General features: G+C 53.7%; 1 protein-coding gene across 1 annotated transcript in view; it reads left to right on the top strand.

Annotated features, from left to right (window-relative positions):
• The window catches only part of elovl2 (ELOVL fatty acid elongase 2), a 185,823-nt gene that overhangs the window by 45,754 nt on the left and 114,222 nt on the right, over nucleotides 1–25,847 (top strand). The window lies entirely within an intron of this gene.

Genomic DNA, 25,847 nt, shown 5'->3' with positions numbered 1-25,847 from the left:
CATAGCGGAAATAGTGAGGAACCAAGGATCTAATGAGAGTGAGGAACTTACAGTAATTAATATTAGTACTGGAGGAATTAATGGGATTAAAAGTCGATAAATTCCCGGACCTGACAGCCTACATCCTAGGGTTCTAAAAGATGTGGATGCATTGATTGTGATCTTCCAAAATTGTCCAGATTCAGCTAGTTCCACTCCTCTGTCCTTTCCCTGTAGTCCTGCAAAAAATTTTTCTTCAGATACTGATCCAACTCCCTTTTGAAAGATAACATTGAGTCTGCCTCCACCACCCTTTCAGGCAGTGCATTCCAGATCTTAACCACTCGTTGCGTAAAAAAGTCTGCAGCTCTTAAATCTGAGTTGCCTGCTGCACATAAAAAATGATAAAAGGATACCAGCACTTACACAAATGGCTGAACAGGCCAAGGAAGGGGCATCCAGGGTCTCACACGCAGCACTTGTACTTCATCTCAGTGGTTAAATGGGTGGTAAGTGGGCAGTAGAGAGGCAAAACTGATGGAAAGCCTAGCCCCAACTTTGTGCAGGGAGTCAATACAGAAGACTGACACTCTACCTACAGGGGGCCAGGAGGCACTCCAGGAAGAATAATGTGTGACCAGATCACCGAGGCGATCACTGCCCAAAGAAGTTTCATGACCTCAAACGAGTGGTCAAGGTCAGTGAATGCATCTTTAAAAGCCATCGCCTGCCAACTACACCACTAGCCTCACATACTGCTCGATGCATGGCCCCACCTCGATCACTCGCCTACCAACAATCTGTATCAAACACAAGGCACACTTCCCATTCCTAGATTCACCTCATTGCCTTGGAAGAGCATGGCTGAGCCTTTGGCCACTGGTGGGGCTGAAAGAATACAAGATACCGGCATCCTCATATATTATCGTCCTTCTCACATCCCACTTCCGTGCGTGGTTTGAAGAGGGCAGTATCAAGAACGCTGATGTCAAAAATCACAGATTATACGTCAATTTAGGTGTTTCATGTCGATTGACATCACGATCTCCATCATTTAAACATGGACGGCGAGCACAGACAACATCAATACTGTCAACCTGCCCAAACTGGCAACCGCTGCGTTCCACACCAGAAGCAAGGCAGCTGCCATTTTTTCACCAAAACTGGCCTTAATGGCTGACGTTAAAGGTCCCAATTTCGCGGCCAGAGAGTCTGCAAAGGGATATAGGCAGGTTAAGTGAGTGGGCTAGAAGTTGGCAGATGCAGTATAATGTGGGGAAATGTGAGGTTATTTACTTTGGTAGGAAGAATAGAAAAACAGAATATGCTTTAAAAGATGAGAAACTATTAAATGTTTAATTTCAGAAGGATGAGGTTGTCCTTAGAATCATGGAATGTTACAGCACAGAAGAAGGCCATTTGGCCCATTGAGCCGACTCTCAGCTCGTCCCACTCCCTTGCCCTTTCTCCGTAGTCCTTCAATTTCTTTTCCTTCAGATACTTCATAGAAGCACAGAAATTTTACAGTACAGAAGGAGGCCATTTGGCCATCGTGTCCGTGCCAGTTGACAAAGAGCTACCCAGCCTAATCGCACTTTCCAGCTCTTGGTCCGTAGCCTTGTAGTTTATGGCACTTTCAAGTGCATATCCAAGTACTTTCTAAATACGGTGAGGATTTCTGCCTCTACCACCCTTTCAGGCAGTGAGTTCCAGACCCCCATCACCCTCTGGGTGAAAACAATTCTGCTCAAATTCCCTCTAAACCTCCTACCACTTACTTTAAATCTATGCCCCCTGGTCATTGACCCCTCTGCTAAGGGAAATAGGGACAAATGCTAAAGTCATGCGCGTTGCATGTAATGACGGAGATGGAACAATGAGGACAGCCTCTGCAAAGTCGGGCCTGACCTACTCAACCTATCCTCATACGTCAACCGCCTCATCTCCGGAATCAACCGAGTGAATCTTCTCTGAACAGCCTCCAATGTGCGGCCCTCAGCCTGCGAGCACCATCGGAGCAGGCCGGGGAGCGGAAGGAGCAGCGTGGCTGGAGCAGGAGAGCAACAGCAGTGAAGAGGGAAGTCACCAAGGTCCAGATCGGTGATTGGAGCGTGGGCAGACACTGCAGGAGCAGCGAGGTCGGGGCGAAGGAGTGGCAAGAAATTGTAGAGGGATGTGATCGGGGCCCAGGAGAGGTGCAAGTTCGGGGCCCAGAAGAGGCGAGGACCCCAGGGCAGCACGGGCCAGCCCACACTGTGATATGTGTGCGCACTAGGTCCGTGTAGCAGAGCTGGTCTCCAGTCGTCTTGGTTAATCCTTGCCACTGGACCAAGACCTAGCTCTGTCAAGCCCATGTGGTGGCTGGTGTGCAACGGCCACCACACATTAAAAAAATCCACACACAGGCATCTTCCACCCTTCAACATGTAGTTCAGGACCTGGAATATTAAGTCCTTCATTGAAACACCTATGAACTTTTTGACGTGGAAGCAAGTCATCCTCGCTTCGAGGGATTGCCTATGATGATGAAGGGAAATAGTTAAGAGAAATACTTATTCAACTCCCTTTTGAAAGATACCATTGAGGCAGCCTCCACCACCCTTTCAGGCAGTGCATTCCAGATCTTAACCACTCGCTGCGTAAAAAAGTTTTTACTTATGTCACCTTTGGTTCTTTTGCCAATCACCTTAAATCTGTGTCCTCTGGTTCTCAACTCTTCTGCCAGTGGAAAGTTCTCTATATCTACTCTGTCAAATTTTCAACATCTTTATCAAATCTCCTCTCAATCTTCTGGGCTCCAAAGAGAACAACCTCAGCTTCTCAAGTCTATCAACATAACAGTTTCATTGATAGACAAAACACAGATAGCTAACATGGAAAGCTAAGGAAGTCCTGCTGCAATTGTACAATTGCAATTGCAGGGTGAGAATTGCATTGCCAGTGGCTTTGTAGGTGACCATGGCCATGAAATGTTGTATCTTAAAATAAATGAAAAAAACGTGTTGGGATATACAGGGAACTCTCGTTTATCCGGATCGCTTGGGGATTCGGCAATTCTGGGTAAACAAATTTTCCGTTAGGGCGAGTTTACATTTTAAAGTTAAAACTTTAATGAATAAATACAAACAGTAACAAGGCGGTTAAGTATACAAAAGATGGACATTACCAGCATGCATGTACTTACGCCGGACTGTAATCGCGGAGGGAGGAATGCTGCACTGGGAGTGGCTGCAGGTGGCGTCGAGGAAGAGATTGTCTAGCTCCGGGGTTCCGGAGCGTGCTCTCCGGGCTGCGTTCTGTGCCTGGAACCCGGTGCCACCACTGCCCCTGTTCCCAACGTCTGCGGCGGCTGCGAGAGACAGCGGCTGCAGCAGCATGCACACACACACCAGCAAAGCAAGGGCAGAGGAGCAATTTTGCAACAGAAGGATTTACAACAGGTGGTTGATTTGCTCTTCCAGGTTACCGTTCAGGTGGCAATGTAGAAAATTAAACCTATTGATTGGTTAAAATGAACTCAATGCTAATCAAAACAGCCGGTGCGAAGTGGTGACGCAATATTTTAAATTCCATTACAGCAGATTTTCCGTTCGATCCGTATCCAGATAAACGAGAGTTACCTGTAATAACAACAACATTTGGCTTTTATATAGCACCTTTAACATAGTAAAATGTCCTAAGGCACTTCACAGGAGCATGACCAAATACATTAGTAGTTAATAGGACAGAAGACCTGAAGCTTGATCAAAGAGGTAGGTTTTAGGAGCATCTTAAAGGTGGAAAGAGGTGTAGAGAGATGGAGAGTTTCAGGGAGAGAATTCCAGAGCTTAGAGCCTAGGCAGCTGAAGGCATGGGTGCTAATGGTGGAGCATTAAAATTGAGAATGTGCAAGAGGCCAGAATTGGAGGAGCACAAAGATCTCAGAGGGTATGTAGGATTGGACAAGGTTACAGAGATGTGGAGGGGCGAGGACATGGACGGATTTGAAAACGAGGATGAGAGTTTTAAAATTGAGGTATGCCGGACCAGCAGGCATTGTAGGTCAGAGAGCACAGGGGTGGTGGGTGAACGGGACGTGGTGCGTGTTAGGACACTGGCAGCTTTGAATGAGCTTAAGTTTATGGAGGCTGGAAGCTTGGAGGCCTGCCAGGAGAGCATTGGAATAATCACGTCTCGATGTAACAAAGGCATGAATGAGTTTTTCAGCAGCAGATGAACTGAGACAGGCATGGAGTCGAGCGATGTTATGGAGGTGGAATTCGGCGGCCTAGATGCTGGAGTGGATATGTGATCGGAAGCTAATCTCGGGGTCAAATACAACACCAAGTTTATGAATGGACTGGTTCATCCTCAGATAGTTGCCAGGGAGAGTGATGTATTCGGTGGCTAGGGAACGGAGTTTGTGACAGGGACTGAAGACAATGGCTTTGGTATTTTCAATATTAAGAAAAAGATGTGAGTTCAAGGAATTAAGAGAAAATGGAGGCTAGAGATGAGTCGGTAGTTTGTGAGGAAGAAGAGGTCAAGAATGTTTTTTTTAGGAGAACCGTTACAAGTAACGGCTGACATGGGGGCCAGGAAGGGAACTTGGATAATAACCAATTTGTCAAGAAGGTGGTTCTCATGGACAAGGTGAACTCGGCAAGCACATGAGGGTAGTGAGGAAGATGCAAGTTCAGAGCTAGGGCAAGGGGGAACCTTAGGGGATGTTTTGCTTGGTGTGGAGCAGAGAGGCCACATGAGATGGTAAGATTGAGGGTTGGTCGTGAATATGTTAGGCAAGTGTATATGGAGGGAGAGATTAAGGGAAGTTAGGAAGGTAATGAACTCAGAGGAGAGAGTGAATTTTGAGTTGAGATGGAGGTTGAAATAACCACGGATGAGAAGTTGCTCGGTGCAGAGTTTGAGGAGGAAAGCAGTCTTGGTGAGGTACTTGGGTTGCAGTAGAGAATGAGTATTTTAAAGGAGAGGTGAGATCAGCCATGATGTAATTTAATGATGGAACAAGCTCAAGGGGCTGAATGACCTTTCCCTGTTCCTATGTTTATTGAATCCTTTAACAATTCGCAGCAGCACCTTAAACAAACTTGTATCCCTAATTAAAGTCAAATTCACAGAGCCCTCCATTTGCCTTATCCTGAGCAGCAGTGCAGTGAAAAGGAGAGCTAAGAATCGAGGAAGAATATGCATAAAACTACCTCTTCTATGTATTTCCGTAAGACGTTAGTCAGAGTGCTGTGTACAGTATTGGGCTGCACACTAATGGAAGGATATTGAGCCTTTAGAAAGGGTACAATGCAGATTCACTGCCTGGTAGGAGGAAATACAAACACGAAAAGAGACTTGGAAAATCGGGTCCTTTTTCATGGATACATAAGAACAAGAGGAGGACATTCCCACCATTCAATTAGATCACGGCCGATCTGTACTTCATTTACATGCCTTTGTTTCATATCCCTTGATACAATAACCTAACAAAAATCTATTGACCTCAGTCTTGTAAATTTCAGTTAACCCAACATCCACAACCTGGAGCAGTGACTTCCAGATTTCCGTGACCCTTTGTGTGAAAATGTGCTTCCTAATTTCACTCCTAATGGCCTAATGGCCCAGCTCTAATTTTAAACTTGTGTCTCTTGTTCTGGATTCCCCCACCAGAGGAAATAGTTTATATGTATTTACCATATCAACACCTTTTATAAATTTAAACACCTTAATTTTTCACCCTCCAGTCTTCCAAACTCAAGGGGATGCAAGCCAAGTTTATGCAATCTAATTTAACCCTTTTAGCCCTGATATCATTCTGGTGAACTGAGCTGTACCCCTTTCAAGGCCAATATATTTTTCCTGACGTTTGGTGCCATTACTCCAGATGGGGTCAGTGGTGAATTGATAGAAGTGTTTAAAATGATGAAAGGCTGTATCAGAGTTGATGGAAGCAGACTGTTTCCAGTAGTTGAGGGGCCTAGAATGAGAGGCTATAGATACATGGTTGAATTTAAGAGATTTAGGACAAAGAGAGTTGCAAGACTGTGGAATTCACTTCCAGGGTTATTGTTTGAGGCAGAAACCATGTCAACATTCAAGCTAAATGAAGGATAAGGGAATGAAGGATATGTAACAGGGTGGGTAAATGTGATTAGGACTATTTGCTTGTGTGGACAATAGATGCTGACCCGGTTGGTGGGCCAAATGGCCTGTTTCTGTGTTGTAACTGCTATGTATTTTTATGTACCTAGCACAGGCAGCTTTAGACTACAGAGCGTTTGCGGGGGGGCGGGGCAAAGCAGGGCTGTGGGCTTGTGACCCCTGGTGCGGCAGTCATCACAACTTATAGCCCTCCAAATCTCTGATACAGTAACCTGCGATGCCCACATCCCCGGAAGGGAAAAAAAACCCTCAGCAGGTCAGGCAGCATGTGCGGACATAACATTTAAGTTAATATTTTGGGTGTGAATCAACTGTTGTGGAATCTTTTATGAAATGAAAAAAGACATATATATGATCCTTCGCAGGTGTGTTATCTTGGTTATCTTGGAGGTTCCCTGAGTGCAAAGAGACTCTATTTGCCCCTCTTTCCTCCTCTACCAAAGCCCCTCCATAGTTCATGAGTCAGTTATTATTTACCTGGCAAATGCAGATTTGGGCCTTGCTGGGCAGGCAGCACATGTTGAGAACAGTATCCAAAACATTATGATGAGCGGCACAGTTTTCCATAAAATGTGTGACCATATTGTCATGTATCTTACATTATTATATATAACTGTTTCCTAACATGCTATACATGACTGTAATAAGATATGACCTGTAACCACCAGCATACCTTACCACCAGGGGTGCACTTGCAAGAGACAGGTATATAAGGACAGGTCTCAGGCAAGTGCAGCATTCCAGAGCTGTGAAATAAAGGTGCAGGTCCAGAGTGACCTTGACTTCACTACATGCCTCGTGTGAATCTGTACTGAGGGGACAGGACTTTACAGTGGCGACGAGTTACAGGATTACAGAATCCACAGAATGGCCAACAACGGGATCAGATGAAAAGTACAATGCGGGAGACAATTGGGAGGACTTTATAGAAAGGCTCCAGCAAAGCTTTGTAACCAAAGACTGGTTAGGCGACGATACGGCAGACAAGAGAAGAGCCCATCTCTTGACCAGCTGTGGCTCGAAAACATACGCTTTAATGAAGGATCTGTTGGCACCCGAGAAACCAGCAAGCAAGTCGTTTGAAGAATTGAACACACTGGTAAGAGACCACCTGAAGGCAGCAAACAGCCTACACATGGCCAGACACAGGTTCTACAACTACAGACACTGTGTGGACCAGAGCATACCCGACTTCATGGCAGAACTTCGGAGGTTGGCTAGTTTATGTGAGTTCTCCGATGAACTGAGGAGAGAAATGCTGAGAGACATTTTCATTGAAAGAATAGGCCACGCAGGCATATTCTGAAAGCTCATAGAGACCAAGAACCTGACCTTAGAGGCAGCAGCACTGGTTGCACAGACATTCTTGGCAGGGGAAGAAGAAACGAGGTTGATTTACAATGCAGGTACGACAACTAACGAAATATTGGAACAAGAAATTCACAGCACTAAACAAGCTGCTACCCCCACACACAGACAAATCCGGGAGAACAGGCTCTCGACAGCAGGCAGAAGCCATCAAGGGCCACAGGAACGGCCATTCACACCTCATCAACCCACAATGCGAGCAATCAACTACAAACTGAGAGAAGCTCAAGAGAGATCAGCCAGACGCAGCTCATTCTTTGGGAACACTTTGAACAATGCAACAGGTCTGTGCTGGAGGTGTGGGGATGGGCACTCGTCAAGGGGATGTCGATTTCAGCAGGCTGTTTGCAGAAATTTTGAATATACAGGGCATTTGGCCTCCATGTGCAAAAAAACGGCAGCTCGGCTGGTATACGAATCGGATGGGTCGGAAAGCGGACCAGAAGATGGTGGGGACAGTACCCGGGACACCGATGTACAGCAGGTCAACACGATCAATGGCCGCTGCTCCTACAACAGGACGCCTCCTATAATGATGAGGGTCCTACTCAACGGGATATCTGTCAACATGGAGCTAGATATGGGAGCGAGTCAATCTCTCATGGGCACTCAACAATTTGAACAACTGTGGCCGCATAAAAGAGACAGACCAAAATTCGCAAGGGTCGACACCAAACTAAGAATCTATACCAAAGAAATCGTACCAGTCCTCGGCAGCGCCATGCTCTCTGTCACACACAAAGGGACAGTGATCCTTCTTCCCCTGTGGATTGTCCCTGGAGACCCCCCAGCACTGCAGGGGAGAAGCTGGCTGGCAAAACTAAACTGGAAATGGGATGATGTCCATGCCATGTCATTAGAGGAACGGACCTCCTGCTCAACAGTTATAAAGTGATTTGAACATCTCTTTCAGCCAGGTGTGGGTACTTTCAAAGGGGCCAAAGTCAAAATCTACATCACACAGGATGCCAGACCGGTCCATCACAAGGCCAGAGCTGTACCCTATGTGATGAGGGAAAAGATTGAACACAAACTAGACAGGCTTCTGCGGGAAGGCATTTTATCACCTGTGGAATTTAGCAACTGGGCAAGTCCCATCGTCCCAGTCATGAAGACTGATGGATCCGTACGAATCTGTGGGGACTACAAATCTACCATAAACAGAGTCTCCCTACAGGACCAGTACCTGCTGCCCAGAGCGGAGGACTTATTTGCCACATTGGCTGGAGGTAAACTTTTCTCAAAACTAGATCTCACATCTGCGTATATGACGCAAGAATTGACCGAGGAATCCAAACTACTCACCACCATCAACACACATCGAGGCCTTTTCATGTACAATCGATGCCCATTCGGCATCAGGTCGGCAGCTGCCATATTCCAGCGCAACATGGAGAGTCTGCTCAAGTCCATCCCGGGGACGGTTGTATTTCAAGACGACATACTTATCACGGGCAGGGACACCGACTCCCATCTCCGTAATTTGGAGGAAGTACTAAAGCGGTTGGATTGGGTAGGCCTACGAGTCAAGAAATCCAAGTGCCTGTTTCTCGCACCCGAGGTTGAATTTTTGGGCAGAAGGATTGCTGCTGATGGAATCCGTCCAACAGAGTCCAAAACAGAAGCAATTCGTCTGGCACCCAGGCCCCGGAATGTCTCAGAACTGCGCGCCTTTCTCGGGCTACTCAATTACTTTGGGAACTTTATGCAGAACTTAAGCACGCTGCTGGAGCCTCTCCACGTGCTACTCAGGAAGGGGTGCGATTGGTTTTGGGGGGACGCCCAGGAATGCGCCTTCAATAAGGCACGCAACCTTCTGTGTTCCAACAGTGTTTTGACTTTCTTTGACCCAGGTAAAAAGCTAGTTCTCACATGCGATGCATCAGCGTATGGGGTCGGGTGCGCTTTGCAACATGTCAATAGTGCGGGCAAATTACAACCCATAGCTTATGCCTCCAGGTCACTTTTGCGGGTGGAGCGCGGGTATGGAATGGTAGAGAAGGAGGCGCTCGCGTGCGTGTACAGTGTCAAAAAGATGCACCAATACCTTTTCGGGGCCAAGTTCACGTTAGAAACCGACTACAAGCCCCTCACGTCCCTCCTATCCGAGAGCAAGGCAATAAACGGCAACGCCGCGGCGCGAATTCAACAGTGGGCGCTCATGCTGGCGTCCTACGACTATACCATAAGGCACAGACCAGGCACAGACAACTGTGCCGACGCGCTCAGCAGGCTACCCCTGGCGACCATGGAAAGGTCTGACGAACAGGACTGTGAGATAGTCATGGCAATCAATGCCTTTGAGTCCACAGGTTCGCCTATGACGGCTCGCCAAATCAGAGCCTGGATGGCCAGCGACCCCACGTTATCCTTAGTAAAAAGATGTGTCCTAACCAGTGACTGGGCAGAGGCTCGCGATGCCTGCCCCGAGGAATTAAAACCCTTTCACAGGCGCATGCATGAGCTATCACTACAAGCAGACTGCCTGATGTGGGGCAGCCGAGTAGTCATGCCTCTGCGAGGCAGAGAGGCATTTGTTCGGGAGCTCCACCGCGAGCACCTGGAGATCGTTCTCATGAAGGCCATAGCCAGATCCCACGTCTGGTGGCCTGGTATTGATGTGGACTTGGAGCTCTGCGTCCGAAGGTGCACCATTTGTGCCCAACTCAGCAATGCCCCCAGGGAGGCTCCACTGAGCCCCTGGCCTACCAAACCGTGGTCGCGGGTGCACGTAGACTATGCGGGCCCATTCATGGGCAAAATGTTCCTGGTAGTTGTAGATGCATTTTAAAAGTGGATTGAATGCACCATTTTAAACTCGAGCATAACTTCCACCACTGTGGAGAGCCTCGCAACCATGTTTGCAACGCACGGAATCCCTGACATATTGGTCAGTGACAATGGTCCATGCTTCACCAGCGCAGAATTCCAAGACTTTATAACTGACCATGGCATAAATCACGTCAAGACGGCACCGTTCAAGCCAGCCTCCAACGGCCAGGCGGAGAGAGCAGTGCAAATCATTAAACAAGGCATGCTTAAAATCCAAGGTCCCACGCTGCAGGGTCGCCTGTCGCGACTGCTGCTGGCATACAGATCTCGTCCGCACTCACTGACTGGGATCCCCCCTGCGCAACTGTTAATGAAAACGACTTTAAAAACAAGGCTCTCATTAATCCTCCCAGACATGCACGAAATCGTTGAGGCAAAGCGCCGTAAGCTGACTGAGTACCATGACAGAAATTCGAGGGGGAGATGGAATGAGATAAGGGACAAAGTGTTTGTACTAAACTATGGCAGGGGTCCCAAATGACTTGCAGGGACAGTAACGGGCAAGGAAGGAAACAGGCTACTGGTAGTACAAATGGACAATGGCAAAACCTGCTGGAGGCATGTCGACCAAGTCAAAAGCAGATATACCAACAACACTGAGGAACCAGAGACAGATTACAATGTGGAACTCGCACCACACCTGGTGGACAGACATAGGGAACAACCTGAGGAAAGGGCAATCCCAACAGACAGCCCAGGCGAGTCAACAACAATCACACCAATCGAAACAGACAGCCCAGGCGAGATACCAGCAACCACACCCAAAGAAAAACAGACACCAAGGCAAACAACTGAACCACAACTCAGACGCTCCACGCGAGAGCGTAGACCACCTTAGAGACTGAACCTATAAAGACATTAAGACCTTGGGGGAGGGTGATTTCATGTATCTTACATTATTATATATAACTGTATCCTAACATGACTGTAATAAGATATGACCTGTAACCACCAGCATACCTTACCACCAGGGGTGCACTTGCAAGAGACAGGTATATAATGACAGGTCTCAGGCAAGTGCAGCATTCCAGAGCTGTGAAATAAAGGTGCAGGTCCAGAGTGACCTTGACTTCACTACATGCCTCGTGTGAATCTGTACTGAGGGGACAGGACTTTACACATATTGCCACCTGAAAACAGAACAGACACACACCATATCCACATTTCCATAGTGGTTCTGCCAGATAGAGGTGCAGAGCTTCAGCAGCTGCTACTTGCCTTCCACAGTAAGTATGGAACCCTGGATATACTGGGTCTGAATTTGCAGTCGGAAGCTTCCTGCGAGCGGATGCCTCCGAACGGCAAAAGATCTGTGAACCTACCTCGTGGGCCTTGATCCATGGATACTCACGCTCCTGGACGGCTATGCGTAGCCCTGTGTCGAGGCCCATATATCCCAGGAGCACAGACGGTTTGCAAGCACCACTGGGATCACATGAACTGGCCCAACCAATGAAAGAAGGGAATCTCCTTTTATGCTTATGGGGATTCCGTACGCATGGAATTCCCACAAGCGTGAATGGGGATCACAGAAAAAATACAAATACATTTTTTTTAAATACATATTTTAAATTAATAAAAATTTAATTAAACATTTAAAACAAAAATTACATTTAAAAAAAAATAGATTTAAATGTTCTAAAGGAGCTTAAAATAATCTTAACTTATCTTACAGGTGTTTTATTGTTTAAATAATTGGAAAAAAAGATTTGTATTCATTTAAACTCTTAAGCTGGTAAAAGCAGACCTTATGCAGGGTTAAGAATTTCACGAGCATTTGCTGGGCAGTAGTTGAGCAAATAGCCCAACTCTCCATCCGCAGATGCCCTTTTCCTAGGGATTCAGATGTTCTCACAAGAAGATTCCTTCCAGGAACATCCTCGGCATTACTGACAAGCAGCTTGAAAACATGGAGAAAGGGTTCATCTGGTGGCTTTGCAACTTTATCCAGTTAAACACCTGAGCCAGGTAAAGTTGGATGGTTCCAAGGTTGATCCACAATGTTTGCTAAATTAGTTGATCTCATTTGGCAGCAGTGCTGCAAATGGTTTCAGTGCCTTGGGGTAGCAAAATGAAAAGCAGCCATGGTTCCTGCTCCTGATCGCTATGTGACCTGCTGGCAGTGAGTGTGTGTTTGTGGACGTTAAGTGAGGACAGGAACAAGCTTGCCTGTGGAGCTCCAGTCCTCTGTGTCAAGGTGCACACATGTATAATAATTACTCGGGTGAGCTACTGAAGGACACCTGGTGCTGATGGAACTGCACTCCACCAAGGTATCATAAAATTAGCAAAAAAAAAGGGAAAGCAACAAGTTCCCTTGGAGTTCCCTTCAAGGAGACGTGCAGTCCATTCTTGGCAGGGGCATGGCTGAGTCCTTGGCCAGTGGTAGGTGGGGCTGAAAGAATACAAGATGTCACTATCCTCATATCCTCCTTCTTGCATCCCACTTCCCCAAATCTTTTCTGATTTTCAAGCTGCTCATGGTGTAAGCTTGTACCTCTTGCTTTACCCCCTCTCCTCACCCCAACCATAACCTTGTGCCTTCCTCATTTCATACACCCAAGAAATCCAACCTGCTCAGCCAGTGGTTGATCAAGGAAGGGAGAGGAGAGTGAAGAAGAAAAACCATCACCCGATTTCACACTCCCAGCCACCAGCTCCTCGATGTCATCTTACAAGGCCATCTGCAGTGTCTCCCGCTGACAGTCAGTAGCCTTCCACCATCCATGCTGCAGCCACTTGGGTAGCACTGCGTAACATCACTAGGATAGGGAAAGGCACATGCAAGATAGTCTCTTAATGTAATGCACATGGTGATTAGTTGCTTTTTTGATGTAATATTGGATGCATATATGGATAAAGTTGGATTGGAAAGTTTGCTTTGTGATGGCTTCTATTTCAACATTGTGGCCAAGAGGATGCTGTGATGGTCAATAACAGAGTGAAGGTGAAGTGTGGGACTAATATTGAGAGGGGAATTGAGGTTGTGATCACTGGTACTGCAGGCAGATGATTTAATCCCAGATCTCCCAGCCAGAAAGAGGCTGTCTGAGTTGCCTCCTTCCCTCTGCTTTTTCCTCTTCTGCTTTCTCCTCCCTCTGCGAACAGCTACCTCTGCTCCATGTGAAGCTGCAGCCCAAGGGTGACTGCAACTGTGGCTCCCAGGACTGGGAGTGAGTGGTCTTCCCAGTGTCCTTCCTTTAACAGGCAAAGCCTGCACTCCCTACACACTTTAGAAACTTTTTTAATGTATTGCACCAAGCCAATATTTCAAAGAAAAGTCCAAAAGCAAATGTGTATGTCTTTTTGATAAGCACTGGCAGCATCTATGTTATACTGCTACATACACGTTCTTCCGTGCGTAGTTTGGAGAGAGCGGTTTCAGGAATGCCGATGTCAACAATCACAAATCATGCGTCAATTTAGGTGTTGCATGCCGATTGTCATATACATAGATGACCTGGAAGAGGGGACAGAGTGTAGTGTAACAAAATTTGCAGATGACACAAAGATTAGTGGGAAAGCGGGTTGTGTAGAGGACACAGAGAGGCTGCAAAGAGATTTAGATAGGTTAAGCGAATGGGCTAAGGTTTGGCAGATGGAATACAATGTCGGAAAATGTGAGGTCATCCAACTTGGAAAAAAACCCAGTAAAAGGGAATATTATTTGAATGGGGAGAAATTACAACATGCTCGGTGCAGAGGGACCTGGGGGTCCTTGTGCATGAAACTCTTTTGAGTTTATCTGTGAAAACATAAAACATTAAACGGTGCCACCCGACCTGGGTGACACTCCAGACATTTACAAGGCCCATTTTTTTTTCCCCCTTTTTTGTGTTTTTTTTTGTGTTTTTTCTTTTTTTTTGTTTTTTTTTTGGGCACTAAAATCACAATTTTTCCCCAGTGCCCCCTATAAAAGGGAAGGGGACACTAAAAGCACGGCAATTAAAACAAATTAACTTTAAAACGTAAAATCAAATTAAAATTTGGTTGCCGGGCGTGATGATGCACTCCAGTCCCTCCGGTGCCCACCTCTCGCGGAAGGCCGCGAGCGTACCGGTGGACACCGCGTGCTCCATCTCCAAGGACACCCTGGACCGGATGTAAGAGCGGAAGAGAGGCAGGCAGTCAGGTTGAACGACCCCCTCGACCGCCCGCTGCCTGGACCGGCTGATGGCACCCTTGGCCGTGCCCAGGAGCAGTCCTACGAGGAGGCCTTCGGACCTACCCGCTCCCCTCCGCACAGGGTGCCCAAAGATCAGGAGAGTGGGACTGAAGTGCAGCCAGAATTTCAGGAGCAGCCCCTTCAAATAATGGAACAGGGGCTGCAACCTTGTGCACTCAATAAAAACATGGAACACGGACTCCTCCAGACCGCAGAAATTGCAGGCGGCCTGGGAGTCCGTGAACCGGCTTAAAAATTTGTTGCACGGCACTGCTCCGTGCACCACCCTCCAGGCCAAGTCCCCGATGAATAGTGGGAGGACCCCTGCGTAGAGTGCCCTCCATCGGGGACCCCCGCCTCCTCCGGACGGCAAGATGGTGCGCCATGGCGTGTCCGGACGGCCGGCGAGGATGGCAAAGTTGAGGGTGTGCAGGAGCAGCCCGTACAGGAAACCCCTCCGCGCGGAACTGAAAGGCACGGAGGGGATTTCCCCGAGGCGGCTCAAGTTGTGAGGCGCCGGCCCCCGAGGGAGGTTCCGGGGTTTGGCGCCGATGAGGAATTCCGTCCGGACGGGGGTCAGTTCGGACGGGATCTCCCCACGTGCTTGAGCCTCCTCGATACACCTAACGGAGTCAGGGCCCAGAGCTGTTTTTAGCGACTCGATGGCATCGGCCGCGCGGCGGACGTTGGCAGAATTTAGGCGCCGCGCCAGCGTGACTGGCGCCATCCAGCCCGCTCCTCCGCCATCGAGCAGGTCCCTGACCCTGGTCACCTCACCAGCCACAGCCCTCTCTTCCGACCGCCACATGAAGCCTCGGCCGTGGAGGTACGGATTCCCGAGCAGCGGCTCCTGCAGGACGGCCGCCACTCCAGCCGGCGGAGAGCTGCGCTTGGTGGAGACTTTGTTCCAGACCCTGATGAGTTCCCTGTAAAAGACAGGCAGCTCCCGGAGGGCGGTCCTGGCACCCCCCAAGTTCACAAACAGGAGCTGCGTGTCATAATTGAGGTCGAGCTGCTGGCGGAAGAAATACCTCGCCAGAGCACACCACCTAGGAGGGGGCTCGACGTAAAGGTATCTCTGCAGGGTCTGAAGACGGAAAGTCGCGAGCTGGGCGCTGACGCACACCAACGACTGACCGCCCTCCTCAAGCGGGAGACTCAAGACCGCGGCAGAGACCCAGTGCTTCCTGTTGTTCCAGAAGAAGTCCACCAGCTTCTTCTGTATCTTGGCGACAAACGCAGGGGGAGGGGTCAAAGTGACCAGCCGGTACCACAGCATTGCGGCCACCAGCTGGTTTATGACTAGCGCTCGACCCCTGTAGGACAGCACTCGGAGCAGTCCTGTCCAGCGCCCTAGGCGAGCGGCGACCTTGGCCTCCAGCTCCTGCCAGTTCGCCGGCCAGGCTCCCTCGTCGGGGCTAAGGTAGACTCCCAGATAGAGGAGATGGGTCGTGCTCCAGGCAAAAGGCCTGAGCTCCTCCGGCAGGGAGTCCACCCGCCACTGACCCACCAGGAGTCCGGAACATTTCTCCCAGTTGATCCTGGCGGAGGACGCGGCCGAGTAAATCTCCTGGCACTCACGCATCCTCCGCAGGTCAGCGGGATCCTCTACCGCGAGGAGCACGTCATTGGCGTAAGCCGAGAGGACGACCTCCACGCCCGGCCCTTGCAGAGCCAGTCCCGTCAACCTCGTCCGCAAGAGGCGCAGGAAAGGCTCCACGCAAACGGCGTATAACTGGCCGGACATGGGGCATCCCTGGCGCACCCCTCTCCTAAAGCGAAGGGGCGCCGTCAAGGACCCGTTAACCTTAATCAGACACTCCGCGGCGGCGTACAAAAGTCGGATCCGGGCGACGAAATGCGTCCCGAACCCGAAAGCGCGCAGAGTTCCGAGCAGATAGTCGTGATCCACCCTGTCGAACGCCTTCTCTTGGTCGAGGGATAGGAAGGCGACCGACAGACCAGCCTCCTGGGAACAATGGATGAGGTCCCGGACCAGATGGATGTTATCGTGGATTGTCCGGCCCGGGACCGTGTATGACTGGTCGGGGTGGATCATGTGGTCCAGCACGGCACCAAGGCGAGCAGACATCGCCCTGGCGAAGATTTTGTAGTCCGTGCTGAGGAGGGAGACCGGGCGCCAGTTCTTAAGGAGGCGGAGATCGCCCTTCTTAGGCAGCAGGACGATGACTGCCCTGCGCCAAGAGAGGGGCATCTCCCCGGTCGCCAGACTTTCCCCCAGGACCCGCGCGTAGTCGCTCCCCAGGACGTCCCAGAACGCCCTGTGGAACTCCACGGTCAGCCCATCCAGCCCCGGGGATTTTCCCCTCGAGAGCCGGGCGAGGGCACCGGTCAGCTCCGCCAGGCTTAGCGGAGCTTCCAGATTTTCGGCGCCCTCCGGGCTGACCTTCGGCAGGTCCTCCCACAAAACTCTACGCGCTTCCTCGCTGGACGGATCCGGAGAGAACAGAGCCCCGTAATATTCACGGACCCTGTTGTTGACGCCCTCCGGATCCGAGACGAGAGAGCCGTCGTCGGCCAGCAGCGTCAAGAGCTGCTTACGGACACTCTGCCTTTTTTCCAGCGAGTAGAAGAAGGGGGAGCCGCGGTCCAGATCCCGCAGGAACCGGATCCGCGACCTCACGAACGCGCCTCGGGACCCGACGAGCTGCAGGTCCTTCAGCGCGGCCTTCTTCGCTTCGTACACCGTCCGCAGGGCCGGGTCCTGGACGACTTGACCGAGACGGGCTTCCAGGTCGAGCACCTCTTTTTCTAGGCGCCCGACTCTGGCCGCCCGCCTCTTGGTCGACCCCCTCGCGTACTCTTGACAGAAGACGCGGACGTGAGCCTTGCCCACGTCCCACCATAGCCTCAAGGAGGGGAAGCCCCCCTGCTTCCTTCTCCAGTCGGACCAGAATCGACGGAACGAGTCCTGGAACCGCACGTCCTCCAGCAGCCGGTTGTTAAAGTGCCAGTACGCGGACCCCGTCCTCGCGCGGAGCGAAGCGAGCTCCGCCCACACCAGGTGGTGGTCCGAACACGGCACCGGCCGCATGGAGGCCGCCGGGACGCAGGAAACGTACGCCCGAGACACGTAAAGGCGGTCGACTCTAGACCATCCAACTCCAGGCCTCACCCAAGTAAAGGCGCTGGAGTCGGGGTGGAGATTTCGCCAGACGTCCACCAAGTCGAAGGACCCGACCAGGTCCCTCAACTTCTCCATCGCCGTCATGCACTGCGGGGCACCGGAGCGGTCCCTCGCCTCGAGGGTGCAGTTAAAATCCCCCCCGAGGACAATGCAGTCGCCGACGTCGACGGAGCCAAGAAGAGCGGACACCTCTTCAAAGAAGCGCGTTTGCTGCGGGCCGGGATGAGGGGCGTACACGTTCACGAGATGGAGCGGCACGTCCCCCAGGCGAACCGTTACGTGCAGCAAGCGGCCTGGCACGGGCTCCTCGACCCCCAAGATCTCCGGCTGAAAATGCGGGCCCAGCAAGATGGCCACCCCACTAGAAATGGCGGTGAGGTGGCTCATGCGGACCTCTCCTTGCCATTCCAGGAGCCACGTGGCTTCGTCTCCCGGAACGGTGTGGGTTTCTTGCAGGAAGCACACCGCATATTTCCCCTCCCGCAGGAGCGAAAAATTGTCAAATCTACGGCGTGCCCCTCTGCCGCCGTTGATGTTGAGGCTGGCTATGGTTATCTTCATGACAAAAGCATAGTGCAACCTCTACCTTAACCTATTGTGGGGGAGGGAGCGGAGTCTTTTGTTGAACTCCGCTCCCTCCGCAGCCCAGCGAGGAGTCCCTTGAGCTCGCGCAGCTCAAGGTGCTGCTCCTTTGTCAAGGGCCCGCCCGCGGCCAAGGTTTTAACGGCGGCGCGGACGGACCCCTTGATCAGCTCCGGCTCGGACCATTTTTCCAGGGCCAGTCGGGCTTGGTCGCGGCGACCCCGGCTCTGGGCCAAAAAGTCCCGGAGTTCCTTTGCAGGAACGAGGAGGGCCTCAGCGGCGGCCGCGAGCAGATCCACCGCCTCCCTGGCGGTGGTCTCTAGGTCTTCACCCGCGTCCCCCACCGAGTCCCCGTCCTCCTCCGGGAGGTGGCCGCCAGCAGCCGGCCCATCGACCGCACAAGGTACGGCAAATGAACCGGCCGCTCCAACCGGCCCTGGCTCTGCCCCGATCCCACCCCCAGGATCGTCGGCAGAGGAGTCCCCACTGGGCTCTTTTAAAAATGGTGCTGGGTCGGGAAATGACAGCGGAAGGGGTTCCCCCTCCGCCCCAGGAACCGGAGAACAAGGAGAGACCCGGCCATAGGAAATCCCCAGGCCCTCCAAGTGCTCCAGCTCCAAAGTAAGGGGCGAGGGTGGGTGTTCCTCCCCCTCCCCGCTGCCACCCCTCGGCCCAGCATCTACAGTTTCATTAAAATCAATAAATTGTTTTTCTGCCGGGTCGAGCGACTCCCGGGGGAAATTGGATAATAGCTGGGCGGGCTCAGGTTCGGCCTTTTCGGCCTCGCCCGCCTCAGTCCCCGGGACGCCCGGCCCGGCGGCTACGCATTCCTCCGCGGTCCCCACGCCCCCCACGACAGGCAGATCTTCCACTCCATCCCCGGGAGGCAGAGGCTGGGCAGCCTCAACTGTCTCACCCTCCCCGGGGAAAGACTCCTCGCGCCTGCAGCGCAATTTGGGGGCGCTGGTGGGGGACGCGGGACACGCGGCGGGCACCGCCTCCTCCGCGGAGGGATGTTGTTCCCCCTCCGCGTCATTGGGGCGGTGCCTCTTTTTGTTCCTGGGGGCGCGCGGAGTCAGGGAGACCTCCATGTCTGCCGAGGCCTCCCGCTCCGCCCCCCCCTTTTCCTTTTCTTGCCCGCGCCTGGGCCCCTCTGTGGTGTTGTTCAAGGGCTCGGGCACGGGCTCGGGGCACCCCGCGCTCGCCGGTGACTGGGTTGGGCTGAGCGCGGTGGTCAGACTTTCCGGCGCACCGAGGGGACCCGCCTCTAGATGTTTCTCCTTCTTCCGCGCCTTCTTTCCGCTCGGACGCTCTCCCTCCCCCCCGCCGGAGGCCCTGAAAACAAAGGCCTCCGACGATGCCCGCGCACCCATGGCTCCCGGCACGCGGACGCAACTAGGGGGAGGGGTGGCGGCAGCGCCAGCCTTGGCCGCCTTCGGTGGTTTGGCGGCCTTGGAGGCGGGGCAGTTCTTACGAACATGCCCCACCTCCCTGCAGGCATGGCACCGCACGCCGTCCGACGTCCAGAAGACGCGGTAGGCAGTCCCCTCGTGCACCACATTAAAGTGCCCTTCTGTCACGTCCTCCCGCGCCAGCCGGACAAAGAGCTGGCGGCGGAAGGAGAACACGTGGCGCAGGCTGTTCTCCCTGAGGCCGAGCGGTATGGGGTTGATCCCTGACCTTACCTCCCCCAGTTGTTGTAGGTGAGGGAGGAGGAGCTCAGCGGGAACAAAGGGCGGGACGTTCGACACGATGACCCTCTGCGCGGTGGCCTCGAGAGGATCCACCGGCAGGAACGTCCCGCCCACCGTGAGCCCCTTTTCGAGGGCCAGGGACACCGCCCGCTCCGACCCCAGGAAGAAAACAGCCTTCCCAGACATCTTGGAGGCTGCGACAATGGCCGAGGGGCCGACTACCCCAGCCATCGCCCGCACGCACTCCTCGATGCTCATTGTGGGGTGAGTGTAGCTCTTGACCCCGTGTTTTTTTGTTATTAGTCTGAAAGGTGGCAGGGCAGCGGCTGGCGCAGGAGGTGCCGTGGATGTGGACACCGCCTGCGCATACGACCTTGCTGGCCCTGCCACCGGCGTGGATGGGGTCGCCATCACGGGGTCCCTTTAAGGGCTACACCCACCCCAAAGTCACAGGCCTTAATGGTCTTTATTAGGCCTCTTGTAGATTGACTGAGCAGAGGAGCCCTTAATGAGGTACCTCTCCCCTAGTTGGCAATTGGGGAGGGGCCTTGCTCCCTCTGCTCAGTTGTCTTAAATGTTTTTTTTTTTTTTAAATTAAATTTGGAAGAAAGAGGCTCTCAGAGAGAGAGGGGAGAAACAGAGTAACAGAGAAAGAGAGAGGGGGGGTGGGAAGGGGGGGACTGCGAGGGCAGGTCTCCCCTCGCAGCTGTGGGTGGGTGCACTCCCCAGATGGCAAAACACAAAAGTCTTTGGGGTGGTCTTCAGGTGGGGGGAGAAGATGTCTTCACCTGGGGTAGCTGGAGCCACCAGGCACTCCTAACGATCTTTAATTGGGTGATTGATGACAATCTTCAGCCTGGTAGCTCCAGCTATCCCAGGCTAGGCAAATGTGGGGGGGTGGGGGGGGGTTCCAATTGTGGGGGGGGCCCAGTTGTAAGCACGGCCCCCACGCACACTACCACACACACACACACACACACCCCCCGCGATGTTCCGGCCCTCAGTGGTCTTCTTTCCTCCCCCCACCGAAACAACAAAGTCTTTTTGGGGAAATGCACCCACACCCACCTGTAGAATGTTGAGTCTCCCTCCTTCCACACTGGTTTGTTGTTGGTCTTTCCCCCTCTCTCCAACTCCTTGCAGAATGGTAAGGATGTTTAAAGTTTTCTGCTCTCCTCCTCTCCCTCTGGATAAAGGTTGGTGGTGAAGCCCCTTCCTTCCTTCTATTCCTGGGCTGGTCTCAGGGCTCTCCAGGCTGGAGCTCAAGTTGCTAGCTGCTTCCCTCACTGCTCACAGCTCCTACTGAGCAGGACACGCCTCCACAGCTCCCCAATTGGTCCTTGTGCATGAAACTCTTTTGAGTTTACCTGCAAAACATAAAAACATTAAACGGTGCCACCCGACCTGGGTGACACTCCAGACATTTTCAAGGCCCCTTTTTTTTTTGTTCTTTGTTTTTTTTTGGGGCGCTAAAATCAAATTTTTCCAGTGCCCCCTATAAAAGGGAAGGGGGACACTAAAAGCACCGGCAATTAAAACAAATTAAACTTAAAAACGTAAAATCAAATTAAAATTTGGTTGCCGGGCGTGATGATGCACTCCAGTCCCTCCGGTGCCCACCTCTCGCGGAAGGCCGCGAGCGTACCGGTGGACACCGCGTGCTCCATCTCCAAGGACACCCTGGACCGGATGTAAGAGCGGAAGAGAGGCAGGCAGTCAGGTTGAACGACCCCCTCGACCGCCCGCTGCCTGGACCGGCTGATGGCACCCTTGGCCGTGCCCAGGAGCAGTCCTACGAGGAGGCCTTCGGACCTACCCGCTCCCCTCCGCACAGGGTGCCCAAAGATCAGGAGAGTGGGACTGAAGTGCAGCCAGAATTTCAGGAGCAGCCCCTTCAAATAATGGAACAGGGGCTGCAACCTTGTGCACTCAATAAAAACATGGAACACGGACTCCTCCAGACCGCAGAAATTGCAGGCGGCCTGGGAGTCCGTGAACCGGCTTAAAAATTTGTTGCACGGCACTGCTCCGTGCACCACCCTCCAGGCCAAGTCCCCGATGAATAGTGGGAGGACCCCTGCGTAGAGTGCCCTCCATCGGGGACCCCCGCCTCCTCCGGACGGCAAGATGGTGCGCCATGGCGTGTCCGGACGGCCGGCGAGGATGGCAAAGTTGAGGGTGTGCAGGAGCAGCCCGTACAGGAAACCCCTCCGCGCGGAACTGAAAGGCACGGAGGGGATTTCCCCGAGGCGGCTCAAGTTGTGAGGCGCCGGCCCCCGAGGGAGGTTCCGGGGTTTGGCGCCGATGAGGAATTCCGTCCGGACGGGGGTCAGTTCGGACGGGATCTCCCCACGTGCTTGAGCCTCCTCGATACACCTAACGGAGTCAGGGCCCAGAGCTGTTTTTAGCGACTCGATGGCATCGGCCGCGCGGCGGACGTTGGCAGAATTTAGGCGCCGCGCCAGCGTGACTGGCGCCATCCAGCCCGCTCCTCCGCCATCGAGCAGGTCCCTGACCCTGGTCACCTCACCAGCCACAGCCCTCTCTTCCGACCGCCACATGAAGCCTCGGCCGTGGAGGTACGGATTCCCGAGCAGCGGCTCCTGCAGGACGGCCGCCACTCCAGCCGGCGGAGAGCTGCGCTTGGTGGAGACTTTGTTCCAGACCCTGATGAGTTCCCTGTAAAAGACAGGCAGCTCCCGGAGGGCGGTCCTGGCACCCCCCAAGTTCACAAACAGGAGCTGCGTGTCATAATTGAGGTCGAGCTGCTGGCGGAAGAAATACCTCGCCAGAGCACACCACCTAGGAGGGGGCTCGACGTAAAGGTATCTCTGCAGGGTCTGAAGACGGAAAGTCGCGAGCTGGGCGCTGACGCACACCAACGACTGACCGCCCTCCTCAAGCGGGAGACTCAAGACCGCGACAGAGACCCAGTGCTTCCTGTTGTTCCAGAAGAAGTCCACCAGCTTCTTCTGTATCTTGGCGACAAACGCAGGGGGAGGGGTCAAAGTGACCAGCCGGTACCACAGCATTGCGGCCACCAGCTGGTTTATGACTAGCGCTCGACCCCTGTAGGACAGCACTCGGAGCAGTCCTGTCCAGCGCCCTAGGCGAGCGGCGACCTTGGCCTCCAGCTCCTGCCAGTTCGCCGGCCAGGCTCCCTCGTCGGGGCTAAGGTAGACTCCCAGATAGAGGAGATGGGTCGTGCTCCAGGCAAAAGGCCTGAGCTCCTCCGGCAGGGAGTCCACCCGCCACTGACCCACCAGGAGTCCGGAACATTTCTCCCAGTTGATCCTGGCGGAGGACGCGGCCGAGTAAATCTCCTGGCACTCACGCATCCTCCGCAGGTCAGCGGGATCCTCTACCGCGAGGAGCACGTCATTGGCGTAAGCCGAGAGGACGACCTCCACGCCCGGCCCTTGCAGAGCCAGTCCCGTCAACCTCGTCCGCAAGAGGCGCAGGAAAGGCTCCACGCAAACGGCGTATAACTGGCCGGACATGGGGCATCCCTGGCGCACCCCTCTCCTAAAGCGAAGGGGCGCCGTCAAGGACCCGTTAACCTTAATCAGACACTCCGCGGCGGCGTACAAAAGTCGGATCCGGGCGACGAAATGCGTCCCGAACCCGAAAGCGCGCAGAGTTCCGAGCAGATAGTCGTGATCCACCCTGTCGAACGCCTTCTCTTGGTCGAGGGATAGGAAGGCGACCGACAGACCAGCCTCCTGGGAACAATGGATGAGGTCCCGGACCAGATGGATGTTATCGTGGATTGTCCGGCCCGGGACCGTGTATGACTGGTCGGGGTGGATCATGTGGTCCAGCACGGCACCAAGGCGAGCAGACATCGCCCTGGCGAAGATTTTGTAGTCCGTGCTGAGGAGGGAGACCGGGCGCCAGTTCTTAAGGAGGCGGAGATCGCCCTTCTTAGGCAGCAGGACGATGACTGCCCTGCGCCAAGAGAGGGGCATCTCCCCGGTCGCCAGACTTTCCCCCAGGACCCGCGCGTAGTCGCTCCCCAGGACGTCCCAGAACGCCCTGTGGAACTCCACGGTCAGCCCATCCAGCCCCGGGGATTTTCCCCTCGAGAGCCGGGCGAGGGCACCGGTCAGCTCCGCCAGGCTTAGCGGAGCTTCCAGATTTTCGGCGCCCTCCGGGCTGACCTTCGGCAGGTCCTCCCACAAAACTCTACGCGCTTCCTCGCTGGACGGATCCGGAGAGAACAGAGCCCCGTAATATTCACGGACCCTGTTGTTGACGCCCTCCGGATCCGAGACGAGAGAGCCGTCGTCGGCCAGCAGCGTCAAGAGCTGCTTACGGACACTCTGCCTTTTTTCCAGCGAGTAGAAGAAGGGGGAGCCGCGGTCCAGATCCCGCAGGAACCGGATCCGCGACCTCACGAACGCGCCTCGGGACCCGACGAGCTGCAGGTCCTTCAGCGCGGCCTTCTTCGCTTCGTACACCGTCCGCAGGGCCGGGTCCTGGACGACTTGACCGAGACGGGCTTCCAGGTCGAGCACCTCTTTTTCTAGGCGCCCGACTCTGGCCGCCCGCCTCTTGGTCGACCCCCTCGCGTACTCTTGACAGAAGACGCGGACGTGAGCCTTGCCCACGTCCCACCATAGCCTCAAGGAGGGGAAGCCCCCCTGCTTCCTTCTCCAGTCGGACCAGAATCGACGGAACGAGTCCTGGAACCGCACGTCCTCCAGCAGCCGGTTGTTAAAGTGCCAGTACGCGGACCCCGTCCTCGCGCGGAGCGAAGCGAGCTCCGCCCACACCAGGTGGTGGTCCGAACACGGCACCGGCCGCATGGAGGCCGCCGGGACGCAGGAAACGTACGCCCGAGACACGTAAAGGCGGTCGACTCTAGACCGTCCAACTCCAGGCCTCACCCAAGTAAAGGCGCTGGAGTCGGGGTGGAGATTTCGCCAGACGTCCACCAAGTCGAAGGACCCGACCAGGTCCCTCAACTTCTCCATCGCCGTCATGCACTGCGGGGCACCGGAGCGGTCCCTCGCCTCGAGGGTGCAGTTAAAATCCCCCCCGAGGACAATGCAGTCGCCGACGTCGACGGAGCCAAGAAGAGCGGACACCTCTTCAAAGAAGCGCGTTTGCTGCGGGCCGGGATGAGGGGCGTACACGTTCACGAGATGGAGCGGCACGTCCCCCAGGCGAACCGTTACGTGCAGCAAGCGGCCTGGCACGGGCTCCTCGACCCCCAAGATCTCCGGCTGAAAATGCGGGCCCAGCAAGATGGCCACCCCACTAGAAATGGCGGTGAGGTGGCTCATGCGGACCTCTCCTTGCCATTCCAGGAGCCACGTGGCTTCGTCTCCCGGAACGGTGTGGGTTTCTTGCAGGAAGCACACCGCATATTTCCCCTCCCGCAGGAGCGAAAAATTGTCAAATCTACGGCGTGCCCCTCTGCCGCCGTTGATGTTGAGGCTGGCTATGGTTATCTTCATGACAAAAGCATAGTGCAACCTCTACCTTAACCTATTGTGGGGGAGGGAGCGGAGTCTTTTGTTGAACTCCGCTCCCTCCGCAGCCCAGCGAGGAGTCCCTTGAGCTCGCGCAGCTCAAGGTGCTGCTCCTTTGTCAAGGGCCCGCCCGCGGCCAAGGTTTTAACGGCGGCGCGGACGGACCCCTTGATCAGCTCCGGCTCGGACCATTTTTCCAGGGCCAGTCGGGCTTGGTCGCGGCGACCCCGGCTCTGGGCCAAAAAGTCCCGGAGTTCCTTTGCAGGAACGAGGAGGGCCTCAGCGGCGGCCGCGAGCAGATCCACCGCCTCCCTGGCGGTGGTCTCTAGGTCTTCACCCGCGTCCCCCACCGAGTCCCCGTCCTCCTCCGGGAGGTGGCCGCCAGCAGCCGGCCCATCGACCGCACAAGGTACGGCAAATGAACCGGCCGCTCCAACCGGCCCTGGCTCTGC

The sequence above is a fragment of the Pristiophorus japonicus genome, chromosome 5 (assembly GCF_044704955.1).
Source record: "Pristiophorus japonicus isolate sPriJap1 chromosome 5, sPriJap1.hap1, whole genome shotgun sequence".
NCBI classification, from domain to species: Eukaryota; Metazoa; Chordata; class Chondrichthyes; family Pristiophoridae; genus Pristiophorus; species Pristiophorus japonicus.
Note: the sequence above shows the minus strand (reverse complement) of the source record. Positions and strands in the feature narration are given on the sequence as shown.